Genomic DNA, 23,138 nt, shown 5'->3' with positions numbered 1-23,138 from the left:
TTCTGTGTGGAGTTTGCATGTTCTCCCCGTGCTTGTAAGGGTTTCCCCTCCCGATAAGATAAACCTAATGGAAAACATGCAGAACAGATTGCTAACACTGTCACGTCCCTGACGAAGATGGACAGGAGCACTTGGATTGGTCCCCGGGCGTGGCCCCTCACCGCATCTCATGTCTTCTCCTGGCTGCCCTTGGGGGGAAGGATGATGGGATGGGGAAAAATGCAGAAACATTCCATCGGCGACTGAGTGCATGTGGGTGTTCCTGTGGGTCGCCCATCTCGCATTTGTGTGTTAATCTGCATGACAATTAAAGACATCTTCTTCTACTATGCTTACACTGCTGCCCACTATGCTATTATGTCTATACTACTACCTACTATGCTAATATGTCTATACTACTACCTAATATGCTAACATGTCTATACTACTACTTACTATGCTAACATGCACGGCACGGTGGTGTAGTGGTTAACACTGTCGCCTCACAGCAAGAAGGTCCAGGGTTCGATTCCGGCTTGGGGACCAGGTTTCCATGATGCCAAGTACTCAGGTGGGAGGTATCTCCCAGGCCTTTCTGTGTGGAATTTTGCATGTTCTCCCCGTGCTCGCAAGGGTTTCCCCCCCGATAAGATAAACCCAATGGAAAAACATGCACAACAGATTGCTAACGCTGTGGCGTCCTTGACGAAGACGGACAGGAGCACTTGGATTGTTCCCCGGGGCGCGGCCCTATCTGCTCCCGGCTGCCCATGGGGGGCAGGACAACGGGATGGGAAAAGTGCAGAGAGACATTTCATCGGCGACTCAGTGCATGTGTGTGTGTGTTCCTGTAGGTCGCCCATCTCGCGTGTGTGTGTTAAACTGCATGACAAATAAAGACTTCTAGTCTAGTCTAACAATTATTATGTATATACTACTATCTACTATACTAATATGTCTATTAGGGCTGTCACGGTTCGTTACGTACCTCAGTTTTGAAGTCACGGTTCGGTACGGGTTTTCGGTACAGTGGGGGAAAGTTTGGCTTTCCATGTTCCACTCAGGGCTGATGTAGTGTGCAGTAACAAACTTTACTTGTAGGGCTGTCAACAAAAATTCTATATTGAAATTAAGAATCGACTTCGAAAAATGTATAATCGAAAAAATATGTAAATTGTGATAAAAACAGCCCCTGGTGGGTGTGGGCCTGAATGTGCTGCATGACAGATAGGAGACACGCAACGTCATTGAGCTGAACAATGTGCAAGTTTAATGAACAACAACAACAACCACGACCATCGGTCGCAAAGACAGTGATTTGCACTCTAAACATCTCAAGCCCCGGGAGTTCTAGCGTCAAGAATGTAAGTAGCCTACTTTGTTTTAGCACTTTATTGTAAATCATCCATCAGGGTAAAACGTTATTGAATATAGAAAAAAGCATCATACAGGTCCCATTTCATATCATTCATTTGATCTCCGAGAGACAACCCCTTCTCAACGCACTGAGAGAGAGAGGGTGTGTGTGTGTGTGTGTGTGTGTGTGTGTGTGTGTGTGTGTATGGGGGATGAAACAGGTCGCAGAGTGAACGAATGATCCACTCACCGCATCACTGCTCCGCGTGCACACCGCGTGCACACACTGCTACGCGTGCACACACACGCGTGCATACACGTGCACACATACACGTGCACACACACGTGCACACATACACGTGCACACATACACACACACGTGCACACATACACGTGCACACATACACACGCGTGCACGTTGCTTTTTTATTTTTTAAATTTTTTAAATTTTTTAAATTTTTTTTATATATTTTTTTTGCTGCAAGAATTTTAATTTTTTTTAATTTTTCTTTATTTTTTTTATATCTTTTTTTTTGCTGCAAGAACGAATCTGTGAGTATTCGGGGACAGGATATGGTCGATGACAGATTACTTAAAATATACCTATATCTTTTTATTCACACTTTGGTAGATGATTAATACATTCTTAAAAGATCCAGCTCCCTTCAAAGCTGTAAAGTAATGTGAATCTCTACCCACTTTCAAAACCACTCTCACTCAGTCTGTGTGGTTCTCCAGCTGCACAAAGGCAGAGCAAGAGGCTCTACAGAGGGTGGTGAAGGCGGCAGGCACGATCGTCGGGACTCCTCTAACAAACATCACCTCCCGCTGCCTCCACCGCTCCAAGTGTATTATCAAGGACCAGTCTGTCTCATCCAGCACATCACCTCTTTCAGCTCCTTCCCTCAGGGAGGAGATACCGGTCCATACATACAGAGTTGAAGACTTATGAACATCTTTTTCCCCCAAGCAGTCAGACTGTTAAACGCTCATTGACTGTCTCCTCACGTGCACCATGCACTTACCTGGACTTGATAAACCACTATGTTACCGCTCATCATGCACTTTATTATTTAAAATATTCTGTTATATGTACAGTGTTATGTGTTTCATGTATGTATATATTGTACTACGGTCTGTGGGAGCTCCCCTGAAATTTCGTTGTATACTGTTCCCCTAAGATTCCACCAGGGGGCAGTGAAGCGTAGGAATACATTGACTGCTATGAATGAATGAATGAATGAATGAAAACTTTATTTAACAGATTGCAGAATGGGTACAATACAGTACGGCTCAATACACACAATTGTTAAGGGGATGCAGACCAGAGAAAGACGTTTGTCTTGTTTACATCAGGGTCCCCCATTTTCATTTCATATTGACATTTATGACATACTCAACATACATGACATTTATGGCATAGGGACATATAGGTATTTAGTACTGATACATTTGTGACATATAAGGTATTCAAATATACAGTACTGTTACTCATAGATCCTGACAGAGTATAGATGGGGAGGGGACTGTACATTAGGAGGGGGTGGGTGGGTGGGTGGGAGAGAAATATACATATACGGCGGGGAGAGAATATATACATGCGGTGGGGAGGAGACTGTCTATTAGGAGGGGGTGGGGGTGGGGGGTTTGGACATTTACGGTGGCCAGTTTCGAATTGCAGCCTTACATTTTAAAATACAGGAACTTGGTGCAGCCTTTCTTTATGTGAGCAACTGTCAAAATCCAGCTAGATGGGCCCTTGATGAATTCCCTTTCCATCCTGTACCAAAAGTCCACGTAAAAAGTATTAATCCTTTGATAATTTTGCTGGGGTATAATGGTGTGGCTACTATCAAATGCTTGCATAATCATTCAATACATAATTGAACAATAGGCTATTTATATAGCATGTATGTAGAAGTGAAATGACAATACATATGACCTGTAGCCCATGGGGGAAATAAACATATTCGTTTAGAATTAAAAACAAAATACATTTCTTTGTTGTGAACATGTATTTACATAGCATTAAAAAAAGTCAACCAACGAACTAGATTCTTGTACCGGATCTCCTCTCTGGTAAACAAGAATACCCTGAAGACTCTGGCAGGAGCACTCATTCAAGGGTACTACGACTATGCTTGCACCTCATGGTACCAAAGCACCTCAAAGGCGCTAAAAACAAGATTACAAATATCACAAAACAAACTAGTCAGACTACTACTTGACCTTACCCCTAGAACCCACCTCACCCCTGCACACTTTGACAACCTAGGATGGCTTAGAGTAGACGACAGAGTACAGCAACTTGCAATGGGCCTGGTCTACAAGATACACTATATGACTAAGGTACCCATGTACATGTCAAAATACTTCACAAAGGTCAGTGAATACCACGAGCACAACACCAGAGGAAGCTCAACAAATCATGTTAAACCCTGAATTAAGTAATCTGTCATCGACCATATCCTGTCTCACAGATTCGTTTTTGCAGTAATTTCTTTAAAAAAATAAAAATAAAAAAGTGTGTGCATGCGTGTGTATGTGTGCACGCGTGGGCATGCGTGTGTATGTGTGCACGTGTTTGCACGCGTGTGTATGGTCGCACGTGTTTGCACGCGTGTGTATGGTTGCACGTGTTTGCACGCGTGTGTATGTGTGCACGTGTTTGCACGCGTGTGTATGGTTGCACGTGTTTGCACGCGTGTGTATGTGTGCACGTGTTTGCACGCGTGTGTATGGTTGCACGTGTTTGCACGCGTGTGTATGTGTGCACGCGTGGGCACGCGTGTGTATGTGTGCACGTGTTTGCACGCGTGTGTATGTGTGCACGCGTGGGCACGCGTGTGTATGTGTGCACGTGTGTAGGCATTCATTCTATTCATTCATCCATTCATAGCAGTCAATGTATTCCTACGCTTCACTGCCCCCTGGTGGAATCTTAGGGAACAGTATACAACAAGCTACAGTCAAGGCATTGACAAATGAGTGTGCACGACTTAGGGCAGAGGTTCATCGTCTAAAAGACAACGTTGATGAGCTGTCTTTGAACGAAGAGGCCTTTAAAGGAAATGATGACATGGTACAGGAACTCACAGGCCTTCCAAGAGGCCTTCCAAGCTATGCTAAATTAATGGTTGTCTTTACTTTCCTGTCAGGATTTCTGAAACCAGACTGACCAGACTGACTCCCTTTCATAGCTTTCTGTTAACACTGATGAGAATGAGGCTTAATTTACCTCTATATTTTTGTCTATTTATTTCGTATGTCTAAGACAAGTGTTGTCAGAATATTTAATACTACATTAGATGTAATGTATGTTAGACTGTCACCACTTATATTTTGGCCATCAAAAGAACAAATGCAGGTCAGTCTGCCCATGTGTTTCAGGGATAACTTTAAAAACTGCACTTCTATCATTGACTGTTTTGAAATATTCATAGAGAAGCCAAAGAACTTGAGAGCTCTTGCACAAACATACTCTCAGTAGAAGCATCACAGTAATTAAGCTGCGGATTGATTGATTGAAAATTGTATTAACAGATTACAGAATGGGTACAATACAGTACGGCTCAATACACACAATTGTTAAGGGGATGCAGACCAGAGAAAGACGTTTGTCTTGTTTACATCAGGGTCCCCCATTTTCATCTCATATTGACATTTATGACATACTCAACATACATGACATTTATGGCATAGGGACATATAGGTATTTAGTACTGATACATTTGTGACATATAAGGTATTCAAATATACAGTACTGTTACTCATAGATCCTGACAGAGTATAGATGGGGAGGGGACTGTACATTAGGAGGGGGTGGGTGGGTGGGTGGGAGAGAAATATACATATACGGCGGGGAGAGAATATATACATGCAGTGGGGAGGAGACTGTCTATTAGGAGGGGGTGGGGGTGGGGGGTTTGGACATTTACGGTGGCCAGTTTCGAATTGCAGCCTTACATTTTAAAATACAGGAACTTGGTGCAGCCTTTCTTTATGTGAGCAACTGTCAAAATCCAGCTAGATGGGCCCTTGATGAATTCCCTTTCCATCCTGTACCAAAAGTCCACGTAAAAAGTATTAATCCTTTGATAATTTTGCTGGGGTATAATGGTGTGGCTACTCTCAAATGCTTGCATAATCATTCAATACATAATTGAACAATAGGCTATTTATATAGCATGTATGTAGAAGTGAAATGACAATACATATGACCTGTAGCCCATGGGGGAAATATACATATTCGTTTAGAATTAAAATCAAAATACATTTCTTTGTTGTGAACATGTATTTACATAGCATTAAAAAAAGTCAACCAACGAACTAGATTCTTGTACCGGATCTCCTCTCTGGTAAACAAGAATACCCTGAAGACTCTGGCAGGAGCACTCATTCAAGGGTACTACGACTATGCTTGCACCTCATGGTACCAAAGCACCTCAAAGGCGCTAAAAACAAGATTACAAATATCACAAAACAAACTAGTCAGACTACTACTTGACCTTACCCCTAGAACCCACCTCACCCCTGCACACTTTGACAACCTAGGATGGCTTAGAGTAGACGACAGAGTACAGCAACTTGCAATGGGCCTGGTCTACAACATACACTATATGACTAAGGTACCCATGTACATGTCAAAATACTTCACAAAGGTCAGTGAATACCACGAGCACAACACCAGAGGAAGCTCAACAAATCATGTTAAACCCTGAATTAAGTAATCTGTCATCGACCATATCCTGTCTCACAGATTCGTTTTTGCAGTAATTTCTTTTTTATAAAAAAAATAAAAAATAAAATTGTGCACGCGTGGGCACGCGTGTGTATGTGTGCACGTGTTTGCACGCGTGTGTATGGTTGCACATGTTTGCACGCGTGTGTATGTGTGCACGTGTTTGCACGCGTGTGTATGGTTGCACGTGTTTGCACGCGTGTGTATGGTTGCACGTGTTTGCACGCGTGTGTATGTGTGCACGTGTTTGCACACGTGTGTATGGTTGCACGTGTTTGCACGCGTGTGTATGTGTGCACGTGTTTGCACGCGTGTGTATGGTTGCACGTGTTTGCACGCGTGTGTACTGCACGCGTGTGTGTGCTAGCTTTTCGTTCAGCGTTTCTCTGATTGGCCACACGGCCACGTGACCGCCCTAGCACACGCCCTTTTCCGCTGAGAGACGCGGCATTAGCGCTGGTCGAACCAACGCGCTGCTCGAACCAGTTCAGTGTGACTGTACTAAACTCTTCCACCACATGATGACCGACATTTGACATACAGTACACCTCCTATCTATGTTGGGATTATGTTTGGTCATGACAAAACAATAAAAATCGCTACTGTTAGTAATGCTGCCACCACCCACTTCAATGACAGAGCTCTCATATTTGCGAATGCATAAACTATATCTTAAATTATGGCGATGTGTCTAATATGGCTGTCGTCAAGTCATTGATAAGCGACAGCCATATTAGACACATAGCCATAATTTAAGATATAGTTTATGCATTCGCAAAATATGAGAGCAGCTGTCATTGAAGGGCTTCAACGGAGCACCGCCGCTGCTGCTGCTGGAGCTGAAGTCAAGTGATGTACAGTGACGAGTGAATCTGGTAGTTGGTTGTTAAAAACGCGAACCATAATAACGTTACGCTTTCTAGTTCAGCGCATTTCATAACTGTATGGGCTTTGTTTATACTTCAGAGCTCAGAGGTGATGTACAGTGACGAGTGAATCTGGTAGTTGGTTGTTAAAAACGCGAAACATAATAATAACGTTACGCTTTCTAGTTCAGCGCATTTCATAACTGTATGGGCTTTGTTTATACTTCAGAGCTCAGAGGTGATGTACAGTGACGAGTGAATCTGGTAGTTGGTTGTTAAAAACGCGAAACATAATAATCAGTCAGCAGCGCTCCACTGCTACCGCAGCTGAACACAAGTTGGTTGGTAGTGGTACGCGCTGCCGCTAGCTCCTTGTAGTGCTGTGACAAACTGTCAAAAAGGGCTTTGGTTTTTGAGATACCCCTACCGGAGGTAGAACAAAACACAAGCATATTTTTCCTCGTCTCTAAATGTCCTAACCTAGTTGTACAGTAAATGACCAAGTAAGGCTTTGTCAATATTCCAATGTACAGTGTAAAATGTGTGTGTGTCCCCTACCTTACCCCCCCCCCCCCCCCCCCACCTCCAATGTACAGCCCTCACCCAACCCACCCAACCCCACCCCACCCAACCAACCTCCTCCAATGTACAGTTTCTACACCAAATGTATATACACTCCTTTTCTGGACACTTTTGTATCACAAACAGTACTGTATTTGCAAATCTGATATGTCATAAATGTATAGATGTAGCAGTACTGTCTATCTGTATGTCATGTATGTCATATATGTTATGATGAATTGAAAATGGGGGACCCTGATGTAAACAAGACGAAAGTCTTTCTCTGGTCTGCATCCCCTTAACAATTGTATGTATTGAGCTGTACTGTACTGTACCCATTCTGCAATCTGTTAATAAACTTTTCAATCAATCAATCAATCAGTCTCCCATATATGAAATGGATTCTTGTATAAAAATATTTTACTGCAAAAATGGTTAAATTGATAGATATTGTTATACAACCCCAAAGGAAAAAACAACCAAAATATAGCCTGGCCGTATGAGAGTTGAGACATATAAACTCATGTAGATTAATAATACAAGCTCCAAGAGCTTTCAAACTTGACATGCTAGCAGTGATGCAACAGTAGCAGGACAGTTAAATGTGTATTCCACCCAAATGGTTAGCAGGACAGTGATGTAGCAGGACTGTACAGTACAGTACAGTGGACAGTGGTAAAATGGCTGCAGGACAGTTAAAGGTGTATTCCACCCAAATAGTGTTAAAGGTTATAACCCAAATCGAATGATTTTAAAGGTGTATTCCACCCAAATTGTTTTATAGGTTATAATACAGTAGCAGTACAGTGGATCACAGTGATGCAACAGTAGCAGGACAGTTAAAAAGGTGTATTCCACCCAAATGGTTAGCAGGACAGCCCCATCACAATGTGCAGGTGTGTACAGTAGCAGTACAGTATGTGTACAGTAGCAGTACAGTAGGTGTACAGTAGCAGTACAGTAGGTGTACAGTCGCAGGACAGTTAAAGGTGTATTCCACCCAAATGGTTAGCAGGACAGTACATCACAGTGATGCAACAGTAGCAGGACAGTTAAAGGGGAACTCCAACATTTTGGAAAATTAGCTTATTTAACATCTTCCCTGGAGTTAGACAAGAAGATACATACCTTTTTTGTCTCTGTGCATGCATTTTAGCTTTGGGAATAGACGCTCTGTTAGCATAGCTTAGCTTAGCATAGAATAGCTTTAGCTATTCCCAAAGCTAAAATGCACGCACAGAGACAAAAAGGGTATGTATCTTCTTGTCTAACTCCAGGGAAGATGTTAAATAAGCTAATTTCCCAAAATGTCTCTTAACCACCCGTAGGCCCAATCTCAAGTCTAGGGGGGGGACGTGCTTTTGCGGTCGCAGCCCCTGGGCCAGGGCACTGACTGCACGTTCATCTCATGGGGATGCACAAGCAGAGTTTGGAAAATTATTAACAGGACGCCTGAATGTCACTTCTAGGAATTTTTTTTCAATATATAAGCACAATGAAAATAACTGATTGTAGAGCAGCAATATGGATGGGATATTGGACAACTTTCTGGAGCATTAAACCAGGGCAGTAGAAACAGACGGGCAAGCATCTGAAGTGAACATGAACTGAATTGAACTGACACTTGTTATATGTGACTGTCCTGTATGTATTTATTGTGGGGATTGGGAAGGGGACGTTTGATGTTCCATGTTGAGGTCCCAGTGCTTAAATAACATGCTGTACCTCAAACGATTACCACCAACCATAGTTGTGTGGCATTAAAGTATATCTTGTAGAGTTTGAATGGCAGGAGGGAAATAGGCTACTCGTTGAGAGATGTAATTCCTTTCTATGTATAGCCTAATAGCGTAATCAGAACCCAAGTTACATTATTGCTTTGTATGTGAATATAGCTAGTGTAGCATTATCTGAATAATGATCTTACATTTTAAAATACAGGAACTTGGTGCAGCCTTTCTTGATGTGAGCAACTGTCAAAATCCAGCTAGATGGGCCCTTGATGAATTCCCTTTCCATCCTGTACCAAAAGTCCACGTAAAAAGTCTACAAGATACACTATACGACTAAGGTACCCATGTACATGTCAAAATACTTCCCAAAGGTCAGTGAATACCACAACCACTACACCAGAGGAAGCTCAACAAATCATGTTAAACCCAGATTCGGCTCAAACAAGGGACTAAATACGTTTCGCAATTATGCCACATCAATGTGGAACGCCCTACCCAAAGCTGTAAAGGAATGTGAATCCCTACCCACATTCAAAACCGCTCTTAAAGAGCACCTACGGGAGGCTGCAATTCTAAACTGGCCACCGTAAATGCCCAAAACCCCCACCACCTCCTAATAGACAGTCTCCTCCCCACCGCATGTATATATTCCCTCCCCGCCGTATGTATATCTCTCTCCCACCCACCCACCCCCTCCTAATGTACAGTCCAATCCCCATCATATGTATATACTCTGTCAGGATCTAGGGGTAACAGTACTGTATATTTGAATACCGTTTATGTCACAAATGTATCAGTACTACTAAATACCTATATGTCCCTATGCCATAAATGTCATGTATGTTGTGTATGTCATAAATGTCTATATGAATTGAAAATGGGGGACCCTGATGGAAACAAGACAAACGTCTTTCTCAGGTCTGCATCCCCTTAACAATTGTATGTATTGAGCCGTACTGTATTGTACCCATTCTGCAAAGTTTTCATTCATTCATTCACACCAAAGCACCTCAAAGGCGCTAAAAACAAAATTACAAACATCTCAAAACAAACTGGTCAGACTACTGCTTGACCTTACTCCGAGAACCCACCTCACCCCTGCCCACTTTGACAACCTAGGATGGCTTAGAGTAGACGACAGAGTACAGCAAACAGCAATGGGCCTGGTCTACAAGATACACTACACGACCAAGGTACCCATGTACATGTCAAAATGTCTATTATAGATATTCTCAATCTCTGATTTAATATGTCTATGTCTAACACTGGTAAGAGACACGAAGGAGTGACTGGTTGTCTTGTTTTTTTTTTTTGGGAGGGTAGGCCTATATATTTTAATTTTTTATTTTTTTGTGATGTTGTGATGTTGTGATGTCTTGATTTTGTCTGTCCTGTCTGCTTTGTTTGTATCTGTTAAAACATTGAATACAAATAATATCAACAGAAACTGGCCCCGGTAAATGTCCAAGTTTTCAATCAATCAATCAATCAATCAATCAATCAATCAATCAATCAATCAATCAATCAATCAATCAATCAATCAATCAATGTATGTACCTTATACGTGACAAATAAAAACAAACTTGAAACAAATTGCTGTGGGGTTAATAATTTTGGCTTCAATTATATAATCTTAAAAAGATAAATAGAATTGCACATCAGTTCACACTAGAAGGAAGGAGACACATTGCGTGACACAGTGCGTTCACATTATCAGTCAATCAGTCAAATGTTGTGGATGTGGGGGAGGGGAAGGCTGCAGTGCAGGCACTTGTTGAGATGTGGTGAGATGGACTTGGTGGCTGTGAACTCTAGAGTAGCGCGTTACAGTTCAACCAGAAGTTGGTGAGAGGGGGAGGGAATGGGAGGGGGAGGGGAGGGGACGGGAGGGGCTATTGATTGCAATGTGACGGCGTGACGGCTGGAGTTAACTTGAGGGGCGGCTCGGTTGAATAGTTGGAGATGATTTGTCTGAGTTTGTTTACCTGTTTATTTGTTTTCTCTCGCGGTTGTATATTTAGATAGTATGACTTGTTCATGTGGAAAAAGGGATTTGAAGACGTGTGCTATGTGGCAACGTCTGCCTCTGTTGGGATTGTGTGTCGAAGACAATGTGGGGATCAGCGATGGTGGAAGGCGAACGCTGAAGCTAGAGCGGGGACACTGGAATCCTCGCGGATGGTTTGTCGTCTCACGAACTAAGCCAAGCAAGGTAAGGCTTTGTAACTAACGTTTGGTTTATTAACTGTCATATTTATGTTACAATCTAGTTAGCTCTAGTTATTTTGTAACGTTAAATGCAATTTAGCCTGTAAACGACCCTCTAGGTAGCGTCATTCGGTTTGTGTGTGATAGGATAGGGAACCGGAAGCAGCTACTGCGCGCATGAGCTCAGCTTTACGGATGAACCGAAAGTCACGAAAGGGGCTAGGTTACAGCTAAAAGGAAAGAGAGATCTCCGTGAATATCTTCGTTATTCTTTTGTTATTTGGACATTTTGTACAAGGTAACTGCTGTGCACTTTCTATGGTTTTATTATTTGGTTTGAACTCACTTTTGTTTGTGTTTTTGACAACTTAAAGTTATTCCTGTTACTGTGAGAATAGTATTCTCACAGTAACAGGAATAACTTTAAGTTAGGGATGCACGATAATTATCGGGCCGATATCAGCAATTATGACGTCATCCCGATAAACCCGATAACGTTATTAATAGCTCCGATAATATAATATATTTTTTGGTAAAAGAAAATGCTGTGTGGGTGAATTGGAATGAAGTGCGTTTGTTTTGACTGTAGGCTCATCCCGTTTTGCCAGTACTGTGGTACGACTGACAGCGTGTGGTTTAAGAACAGGGCGTTTTACACAAATCGAGCGCTCCCTTTCTTGGCTGTGACGTAGGCACGTAAGTTTCTGAATCAGCGAGGACGTTATAAACAAAGATGGCCGCGTCGGTACTCGGAATTTCAGAGGAAAAAGATAGCTTGCTATTTGTAATAAATGCAATGGAGAAGTTCCACAAGGAGGGAAAAGGGCAACAACTTGTAATACATCCAGCCTGACGGGTCACCTGCGGCATCACCACCGCTACGATGGTGTGTTATTGTGTTAACTTAAAAGCCTACGACGACGCGAGGAGCTAAGCAAAGCTAGCCCCTTCCATGGCTGTGAATGAATGAATGAATGAAAACTTTATTAACAGATTGCAGAATGGGTACAGTACAGTACAGCTCAATACATACAATTGTTAAGGGGATGCAGACCAGAGAAAGACTTTCGTCTTGTTTACATCAGGGTCCCCCATTTTCAATTCATCGTAACATATATGACATACATGACATACAGATAGACAGTACTGCTACATCTATACATTTATGACATACCAGATTTGCAATTACAGTACTGTTTGTGATACAAAAAGAGTCCAGAAAGAAAAGAGTATATACATTAGGCGTAGAAACTGTACATTGGATTGGGTAGGTGGGGGTGGGGGGGGACTGTACATTGGAGGTGGTTGGGTGGGTGGGGGGGGGGGGGGGGGGGGGGGTTGTGTAGGAGGGGTGCAACCCTCGGTTGAACGCAGTCACTTATGGCTCCATAGTAGCCAGGTTAATTTGCACCACCAAGGACTGCTTAAAAGCTAGCGGCTTGAGCCCTTGGGTCATTTCTGTCAAACTTCTTTAATTTAGCAAACGACTCGTCAATAGCTGGCTTTGGATTCACAGCAGCTTCTAGCTTCGTTCTAGGTTCTAGCTTCTAGCTTCTAGCTTGTTGCAGGTGACTTGTTGTGGTGGTGATGTGTCCACTCAAAGCCTTTTTTTCAAGGCTCCGCTTTGAAAAAAGAAGAACAAAAAGCTTCGAGCGTCTTAGGTTGGATGTATTATAAGTTGTTGACGGATTGTGAATTTTCATTTGGAAAAATAAATATAGTCACTTTATCAGTCAATACTGTTCGTTGTCTTGGCTTTTGTTTCTGTTGTCTGGTTAGGTCGCATTTAAGTTGGTGTTAAGTTATTGTCCTGGGAAGTCTTTTTATGTATTATTATTGTATTGTGATATGTTTTGTTTCATGTTGAAAAAAAAATTTGATAAAAAAAATAATATATACATTAAGAAAAAAGATTATAATACAATAAATATCGGTTATCGATATCGGTTATCGGCCTGAGGAGCATAAAGTTATCGATATCGGTGTCAAAAAATCAATATCGTGCATCCCTAGAGAATACGTTGTTTTCTTGCTAGCTTGGTCATTGCAAATTGCTAGCTTGCCTACACATTTAATAAGGTCCAGAGTTTTGTTTGCTTATAGATCCGGAAAGAAGACTTTCATGTGGTTTATGGTTAAGCCCCCTGTTGGAGAGAGAGGACCTCTCGAAGACACTCTGACGTCACGAGACCGTCGCCATCTTGGTATTGGGGAAACAAACGGATTTCTACGATCAAATGTATGCGGTGAGCTCCGTTTTTATTACATATTTTAGCACATTCTTGTTCATTTCATAACCTTTTCATATAATTTGTTTTGAAAATATTGAGGCCAACATGGCATTTCACTATTTCGAACGCCTTAGTTTCTGGTTATTATAAGTGCATGTTTCCCCCCAAGCCATAGACATGCACTTAGACAGAAAGTTAAAAAGACAGGAAGTTGACTTCGAGAATTTAGTGATATAGACCACCGTAACACTTCCGGGATTCTGAAATCAGGGAGGAGATTGCGGGGGGGTCAAATGAATGAATGTGGACGAGAGCCGTGATGTAAGTGGTTGCCGATACGGCTGTGGGGGTGCTAGAGACATGATCGAATAGACGTTTATGCGCCTCGCTCTCCTGAACACGGCGTGACCCATAACTAATCGATCAGAACTAAATCGGCAGAGAAAAAGCCCATTTTAAAGCACCTATTCCGCATGGACATGCGCAGAGTGCCCATGGAGTCTGGACGACGCGAGATGACGCTCGAATGAATGTGGACTGTTCCATCAGAGGGGGAGCTTTGATGGTCATGTAAGTGGCTACAGACCGCTGCACTTAAATATAAACATTAGTCTACCTGTAGACTCAATGAGGTAATTGTAGATGTCGCCATAAGACGCGTCTGGCCATTTAGTGGGATCATTTCGTCATTATCCTGTTCGGCTGAAAGGACATTGGCCACCGAAGCTCCCCCCTCTGATAGAACAGTCCACATTCATTCGAGCGTCATCTCGCGTCGTCCAGACTCCATGGGCACTCTGCGCATGTCCATGCGGAATAGGTGCTTTAAAATGGGCTTTTTCTCTGCCGATTTAGTTCTGATCGATTAGTTATGGGTCACGCCGTGTTCAGGAGAGCTAGGCCTACTGTCTTCTACAGCAGACCAGGCGAAATAATCATGCATGTTCTAGCAATCATGTTATCATTTAACAATATGGCTATCTCTTTGCATTGAATAGTGTAAACAATGACCAGGCTTTTGCTAGCTAGAATGTCATCTAACCCCCCTCTCCCCTTTCTTTCTGTACCACACAGTTCGTATTCATTGATAATTGAATGGAAATAAATCTGTTAACTGGCTACAAGGTAATCACTGGACACTTCATTTAACTTTGTCTCTGTGTGTAACAGAGTTAGAAATGTTATTTAAAAACAAGACTAAAAAATTTCTGTCGGCCTGACAAATTGTCATCAAAAGTGATCATTTTCAAGTATGTTATTATACATGTTGCTGTCTCACATGGCTATGAAAAACTTCCCACATCTATAAGCTTCAATTTAAAGGGGAACTATTTTACTATTTCTTTCACTATTTGGGCACTTTTACACAATTCCTGTGAGTCTATGGAACACCTCTGTAATATATATATTTTTTTTATTCATTGTTTTGTATTTCTAATCAAGTCCTCAAAAACAGCATTTTTCTACCTCAAGATTTCAAGCTGTTTTGAGCCTGGGCTGCAGGGCGGCTCCTAAACCACTGCGGAGCGTCGTCGTCTATCTCAACATTAACATGCAGCAGTGACTATATGACATTATACAACGGCATGCAAATTTCTCGATTCTGATTGGCCATTCACACGTCTTTATTGGTAACAATCCACGGTCCTGGGCTCAGGACCCGCCCACAACCAAATCACATAACCCTCCCCGGCTCACTCCGGGAGAAAACAGGATCGCGGAGAACAAATGGTTATGTTGAAAGCACCATAACGACTAAATATGAAGCGATTCTGTCAAGGGGAATGTGTTAGTATTTTAAACAATGTTGGATGATGTAATTGATGGGTCTTGACTCAATCTAGAACAAAAGAAAAATCGCGGATTGATTGATAGATTAATTGATTGATTTAAATTTCTTCCTTCCTACTTTCCGACTGCAGCGTTCTCTCTCACACTGTCCGACGCTGGCGTACCCACAAACACACACATACACACACACACACACACACACACACACACACACATACACACACACACACACACACGCACACACACACTGTGACACACACACACACACACACACACACACACACACACGCACACACACACACACACACTCCTGTCTGCAACAGCGGGGGAGTCAGACTGAGAGAGAAGCAGCGCTGTTTTAAGTGAGCATGGTCTATTGAATTGATTGATTGGTTGATTGCTAATTTTATTACTGTACCCCTGGTTTCCAACTGGTTAAGTTTAGGCTAAAAGAAATAAATAAAAAAATAGGGCGAAGAAAACGTTTTTTTCCTATAGGGCAAAGAAAACGTTTTAATAAATTTTCAATCAATCATTCCAATAATACACAGTTGGATGTGTTAGTTGGTTGGATGCACTTCAAGCTGCTTCCACATGAGGCAACTTCTCTCAATCATTCCAATAATACACAGTTGGATGTGTTAGTTTGGTTGGATGCACTTCAAGCTGCTTCCACATGGAGTTGTGGGAACTACTTTTTCTGGCGGATGGTTTTTTCAATAAATCTTCGATTAATGTGTGTTTATTGTATAGAAATAAGGTTGGATGAATCTGGCAGTTGTATAAAAGCTTTACACCACGTGCAGTCGTGATTTGTGACCAATAAACCATGCCTAGGGGGGTCTAACGACCCTCGGCTGCGCCTCGGGCCTAACAACCACCCCTAGGCATGGTTTATTGGTCACAAACCACTCCTGCGTGTGATGTAATGCTTAATCACATATCGCGCACATTTCAAACGACTCAGTTCAGTGAGGGTGAATATTGTGAGAGGAGAGTTGGAAGAATGCGCCAATATGAGAATTTTGAGACATAGATCATATTAATATAAGTTCACATAGCTAGGAAACAATGCTAAACACTCAAAAAGGCCATTTATAAGATAGTTCCCCTTTAAGTACAAGATGACCTTTCTATCTAGAAGATTACATGAGCTAAGTTATCCATCCATTGTACCTCAAATCGAGAAAATAGAACATTCAAAGCATTATCCTTTTCTTCTTTTTTTTCTCTTATAAATATCTAAAAAATATATTAAACAAGAGTTGAGACTTAAGTAATGTAATGCTATACTATCTGAAGTTAATTACATGAAAAATGAACAATATTACGCCCCCTGGTGGACCAGGGTATCACAGTGCACCTTAAAGCAGTGCTGACCGGGTTACACACACCAACCAAAACCCTAACCCCGTTTCATGTCACATCCCATCTGAAGTTATTCAGCAAAGACAATTCTGGGTACATTGATATATTATTCTGGCTGTGGGAAGAGATTGAGTGTCCAATATTTTTTTACATGAAATGTGGCAGCTCTTCTAGAGTGATAACATTAACGTTGGCTTGTAGATTGTTAGCTAATATAGCCAGCCCAATGTAGCTAGCTAGTGAGAGTAGAAGTGGGAGAGAAATTATGAAATTGTAATTATTAAGAGAATTTATTATAATTATTAGCAACTCTACTTCTAGAGTGATAACATTAGCTAGTTAGATTGTAGATTGTTAGCTGCCAGCCCAATGTAGCTAGCTGACAGAGGGAGTGGGAGACTAGTGAGAGCAGAAGTGGGATATCAATTATGGTGTGTGTGTGTGTACAATATTTTGCTATTGTAATGAATATACTGACTTTCTGATGGTTGCAATGCTACGGTATAGTCAAGGTGCCAAAGAGACGACAAGATGCCTGGATACCTTGCCAAGAGTGCTTCAAAAAACAATCAGCCACCCCCCCCCCCCCCCCAGTCTGGGATATTAGTCTGTGTCTGAGGTTAGATGTCAATGAAATGTGAAACATTGGATCTAAATGAATGTCTATTGGCACATTATAGCCTGTTCAAGCTGCTGCGGTCAGGCAAGCGCCATGCAGCAAGAACAGAGAGACTCCGACTCAGCTTCTTCCCCCAGGCCATCAGAACACTGATCTCTCCACACATAAACACACACCACACATCCTGCACTCTCTCACACACAAACACACTGCAGGTCACTTTAGGGAAAAGCAAAAGCACTTCTTTAAAAAACAACTGTTTTTGTATAGTTAGTATAGGAGTTACATATAGCATAACTGTATATTGTATAACTTAGTAGTGTATATAGGACTCATTACCTTTAATTTGTAAGCTTAGCATTGTATTTGATCTTAGTACATTTTATCATGTCTATTTTATTAAAGGTAATGAGTTCTATATACTATACAATATACAGTTATGCTATACTAACTATAGTTGTGTTTTTTAAAGTGACCTTTGCTTTTTCCTAAAGTGACCTGTAGTGTGCTTGTGTTCATGTGTGCTTGTGTGTGGAGAGATCAGTGTTCTGATGGCCTGGGGGAAGAAGCTACATTTCTGTTCTTGCTGCATGTATGCGAAGGCGCTTGCCTGACCGCAGCAGCTTGAACAAGCTAATGTGCCAATAGACATTAATTTAGATCCTATGTTTCACATTTCATTGACATCTGACCTCAGACACGGACTAATGGCTGATTCTTCTTTGGGGCACAGGTATCCAGGCATCTTGTCTCTTTGGAACCTTGACTATACTGTATCATTGCAACAATCAGAAAGTCAGTATATTCATTACAACAGCAAAGTATTGTACACACACACACACACACACATCATCATTTATATCCCACTTTTGCTCTCATTAGTCTCCCACTCTCACTAGCTAGCTCCATTGGGCTGGCAGATAACAATCTATAAGCTAACTAGCTACTGCTATCACTCTAGAAGTAGAGTTGCTAATAATTATAATTAATGTTCTTAATAATTACAATTTCATAATTTCTCTCCCACTTCTACACTCACTAGCTAGCTACATTGGGCTGGCTATATTAGCTCAATCTCTTCCCACAGCCAGAATAATAGATCAATTCACCCAAAATTGTCTTTGCTGAATAACTTCAGGTGGGATGTGACATGAAACAGGGTTCGGTTTTTGGTTGGTTGGTGTGTGTAACCTGGTCGCGTGTATGCCTTCTACAACGCTGTTCCAGTTCCGCATTGTCGTTTTGCGCTCTGATTGGCCGAGCGCGCGCATGTGCATGACTCAGCCAGGCAGCAATACTAAGCTCCAGTTAACCTAATTTATACCGTAAGCAATCATTAAAAAAATATACCGTTAACTGGAATATGTTGTTTCTTTACACATATGTTGGATTATGTAATTGGTTTGTCATGACAAACCAATAAAAAATCGCGCGACTCGGGCTTCATCGCCGCCTTCGCGGCTGCGTTGCGGGTCCACGACCCTCCGTGCTGCGATAAGGCTTTCAATAGCGGGGAGAGTATGCTGCCTCGAGCGGCATCGCTGAGCTCGCCATGGTGTCCGCTGGACTAAGCCAGAGACTGTCTTATTATGGGGCTTATGCAGAGAAGCGTAACACAACAGTGAACACATAGTTGCAATGCATCTGTCAGTCGTACTTAACTATGTGTTCACTGTTGTGTTACGCCTTCGCGGCATAAGCCCCATAATACTCTCCCCGCTGTTGAAAGCCGGAGCACGGAGGGGCGTTGATGAAAACGGCAACGCGGAACTGGAACAGCACTGCTTTAAGGTGCACTGTGATACCCTGGTCCACCAGGGGGCGTAACATTGTTCACTTTTCATGTAATTAACTTCAGATAGTATAGCATTACATTACTTAAGTCTCAACTCTTGTTTAATATATTTTTTAGATAAAGAAATAAGGGTAATGTTGAATGTTCTATTTTCTCGATTTGAGGTACAATGGAGACCTGGTCATATCAGGTGTAATCTTCTAGATAGAAAGGTCATCTTGGACTTCAATTGAAGCTTATAGATGTGGGAAGTTTTCCATATCCATGTGAGGCAGCAACATGTATAATACAATACTTAAATGATCACTTTTGATGACAATTTGTCAGGCGGACAGATTTTTTTGTCTTTTGGGGTATTCTGAGTGTGATATTTGACAATAGAAAGGTAGTAAGCCCCAGAGTATTATTCTGATACTTCCCCCTATGTGTCAGGATACACCATGCAAAGTTTCAGACTTATCTGACCATTTATGCAGTTGCATAAATGTTTTGGCCCCTGAGGCCAAACGGGGCTAAGTTGGAGGGGTGGACCTGGCTCCCGGCCTACATCCTCCCAAGATGACAACGCTCGCCCCCACAGACCAGGGTTTATCAGAGACTACCTCCAGAATTTGCGAGTAGAGAGAATGGAATGGCCTGCCAACAGTCCTGACCTCAACCCAATTGAACACTTGTGGGATCAGCTTAGGCGTGCTATTCGTGCAGGGTGACCAACACAACTATTGGCTGACTTGAGAGTTGCGACAAATCCTGGTTGAGGAGTGGAATGCCATCCCACAGCAGTGTGTGACCACGCTGGTGTCCAGCATGAGGAGGTGCCCGGCTGTTGTGGCTGTGTATGGTTCTTCCACATGCTACTGAGGCTCCTGGCTGTTTGTTAAATTAATCAATTGTAAAATTGCCATTATGTATAGTTTCTGCCTTGTTACTGATGGACTCCAATCATCCAATCCACCAAACAAGAGTCAATAGCAACAGCAGAATAAACTTTGAATAAGATTTGGCTAATTCTTCATGGGCGCAACCCACATACTCGGCAGTGCTGCTCATCCCACAAATGCATGTTCCTTACAAATGGGGCACCATAGGGGCGGTTAGGTGGCGTAGCGGAGATTGCGTTCGTCACCAACCCCGGAGCTGTGAGCTGGATTCGCCTGTTCGAATCCAGCTCACAGCTCCGGGGTTGTCACCAGCTTGGCTGGCCGCTCACACTAATACAATTGGCAGTATTAGAGGGTGGGAGAAGCTGGCGGGGTGGGTCCGGGTCGTTGTAAACAGCTACTACAGTTCGGTCGGGGCGCCTGCTAAGCGCGGATGGGACCTGAGTGGGAGAGTGTGATCCTTCCACACGCTACGCCCTCTCGGAGAATATCCGCGCTGCCAGGTGAAAAGAAGCGGTTGATTGGCTGGATGTGTGTCGGAGGAAGCACGTGGTAGCCTCCACTCTCCCAGACCGACTGTGGGGGGTAAGTGCGCAGCGACCAGGAAGGGGATTGGGAATTGGCATAACGACTAACATTGGGATGGGAGAAAATCGGAGGAAAATGGAGGGGGAAAAAGATAAAAAAATAAAAAAATAAAAATGGGGCACCATTTAAATGGGAAATAAACAGGCTTTCCAACGGTATAAAATGTATTGCCAAGAAGCATTGTTACAACAGAAATAATCAGCCAAACACAAATTTCCAAACTTTATGTTTATCACACTAAATAGTTAGACATGATGATCTTCCGGACCTTTGCTTCAAGAAATTCTCTTAACTGGACCTCTTAAAATGTTTATTGAATACCCCTGTTTTATTTTATTTATTTAAACTTTTTTTTTTTATTGCATTTTCCATATAATCTTTTTACATGTTTTCCACATCATATGATACAATACCCCTGTTTTAGTGGAATATAGTAGTATATATTTTCTGTTAGGATATCTGGGTAACAGTACTGTATATTTGCATATCGTGTATGTCACAAATGTAACGGTACTATATACCTGTGTATGTCACTATGAATTGAAAATGGGGGACCCTGATTGAAACAAGACAAATGTCTTTCTCTGGTCTGCATCCCCTTAACAATTGTGTGTATTGAGCCGTACTGTATTGTACCCATTCTGCAATCTGTTAAATAAAGTTTTCATTCACCTTGTGTCTACTCTAGGAGCTACCACATTTGAAGAGTCTGCTGTACAGACAGGATGTCTACTGTGGGACCTTCATTGCGGCCTAACCAGCGACAGTTTCTAACGTGATTCTCGGCGGAGCAGCAGTTTTCAAATAAAAATGAAACTTTTTTGACCAGTCCAGTAGAATCAACACACAACCAGCATCTCAGTAGCTCACAAAAAAATGAATTGTTCTACAAATTGATTTGTTATTATGCCTTGTAGTTAGGCCTGCCACGATAACACATTTTGCTGGGCGATTAATTGCCCCCGAAAATATCGCGATAAGCGATATTATTGCGACCGGTTAGAGAATTTTTTTTGAGAAATTTATTTCCCAAAACTTTTATTTTGAAGCCCACCGCTCCGTCTTTTCCGCTTTTAGACTTTTATTTTGAAGCCCACCGACCGGACCGGAAGTATTGTTGTGATTATCCTAAGCAGAACATATGAGCCGACAACTTGTCTCGTCCGGTTGTTTTTGAGCTAATAACAAATGTTGAGATTGTTGGTGAACAACTAACTTTAGGTTAGTTTTAACGTTAGCTACTAACGTTAGATGCAGCTACTACAGGCAATCAACGATGAGGAGGAAGCGTCAAAGCAGTATATAATAGAATAGCTGTGGTGCGTAAGCACTGCAGCACGACTCGAAACTACCGGAGTGTTATAATAAATTAATTCATGTTTAACTTGTCCCCATGTCCAGTCCTTTGACTAGCCCCACCCGTTCATTGTAAACAATGATGCATGTAATTGTATTAACGTTATTCTGTGTTGTACTTGTAGCTATGCTATACGTTGTATTTCGTTTGTTAGTTATTTAGCTAATGTTGTTAGCATGGAATGAGAATCAACGCTCTATCTTTCATCTTTATTTAGCAGTCCAGTTTCTCCGGGCAGTAGCGAGTAACTACTTGGGTCTAAAAATAGCTAACGTTACACTACAAATAATGCTACTTGGTTAAAAGGAGCAACACTATTGAGAAATGTAGTTAAGCTGTGGCGTTGCCCCACGGAGCTCCCGTGCTGTACTCTAGTAACGTCAGCGGCCCGCCTCCCAACACGGACAGTGACTGACAAGCGGCACTGGTTCCGCCTCATTAAAACAAACGCGCAAATAGCAATTAATTGCGCCCGTCAAAATCATTGCATTCATTTTAATTATCGCAGCAATTAATCGATTTATTGCTTATCGCGGCAGGCCTACTTGTAGTTATCGGGTTTAGTATGATGAGTGTATACATGTATGTATCTTTGGCTAAACTAAGTAAAAGATGAGCTCATCAACCACATGTGATACACATCAGACTTGAACATGTCAATTAATGATCTGATCATACTCTATTGATGGCTAGGATATTAAAATGTTAAATGTCTTTTGTTCTTGGATATGATAATGGTCTAATTTAAGTGCATTGGATGTCTTGTCTCCTGTGGCTACAATAAAACTTGTATTTTTGGTACACAATCTACATGTTTAAAATCACTATCCCTGTGTAGTTAGTCATTGAGCTATGTCACTCAAATACTATAACGTAAGTATGTGCACCTGCACCATACAAAAGGCTGTCATATTAGATCAATTAAACAATTTTGAAACAATGCAGACTGGTGAAAAGAAAATCAAACCTTACTGTCATGCACTTGTCCTAATAAACTAACCTACACTGTAGCACTCAACACTTTGATGAACATTGTTACTCAGCTGATAGAGTTGTACCCTTCC

The 23,138-nt window shown here is 42.0% G+C and overlaps 1 long non-coding RNA gene across 1 annotated transcript; it reads left to right on the top strand.

Annotated features, from left to right (window-relative positions):
* The first annotated feature begins 11,154 nt into the window (after positions 1-11,154).
* Positions 11,155-22,899, top strand: LOC311222716. The gene is made up of 4 exons (XR_014619375.1): positions 11,155-11,448; positions 13,548-13,683; positions 14,750-14,800; positions 21,406-22,899. It is a non-coding gene; the product is annotated as an uncharacterized lncRNA (long non-coding RNA).
* Positions 22,900-23,138: the final 239 nt, after the last annotated feature.

This window comes from Notolepis coatsorum (assembly GCF_963971535.1).
Source record: "Notolepis coatsorum genome assembly, chromosome: 2".
Lineage (NCBI taxonomy): Eukaryota > Metazoa > Chordata > Actinopteri > Aulopiformes > Paralepididae > Notolepis > Notolepis coatsorum.
This window is presented reverse-complemented; position numbering and strand designations above follow the sequence as displayed.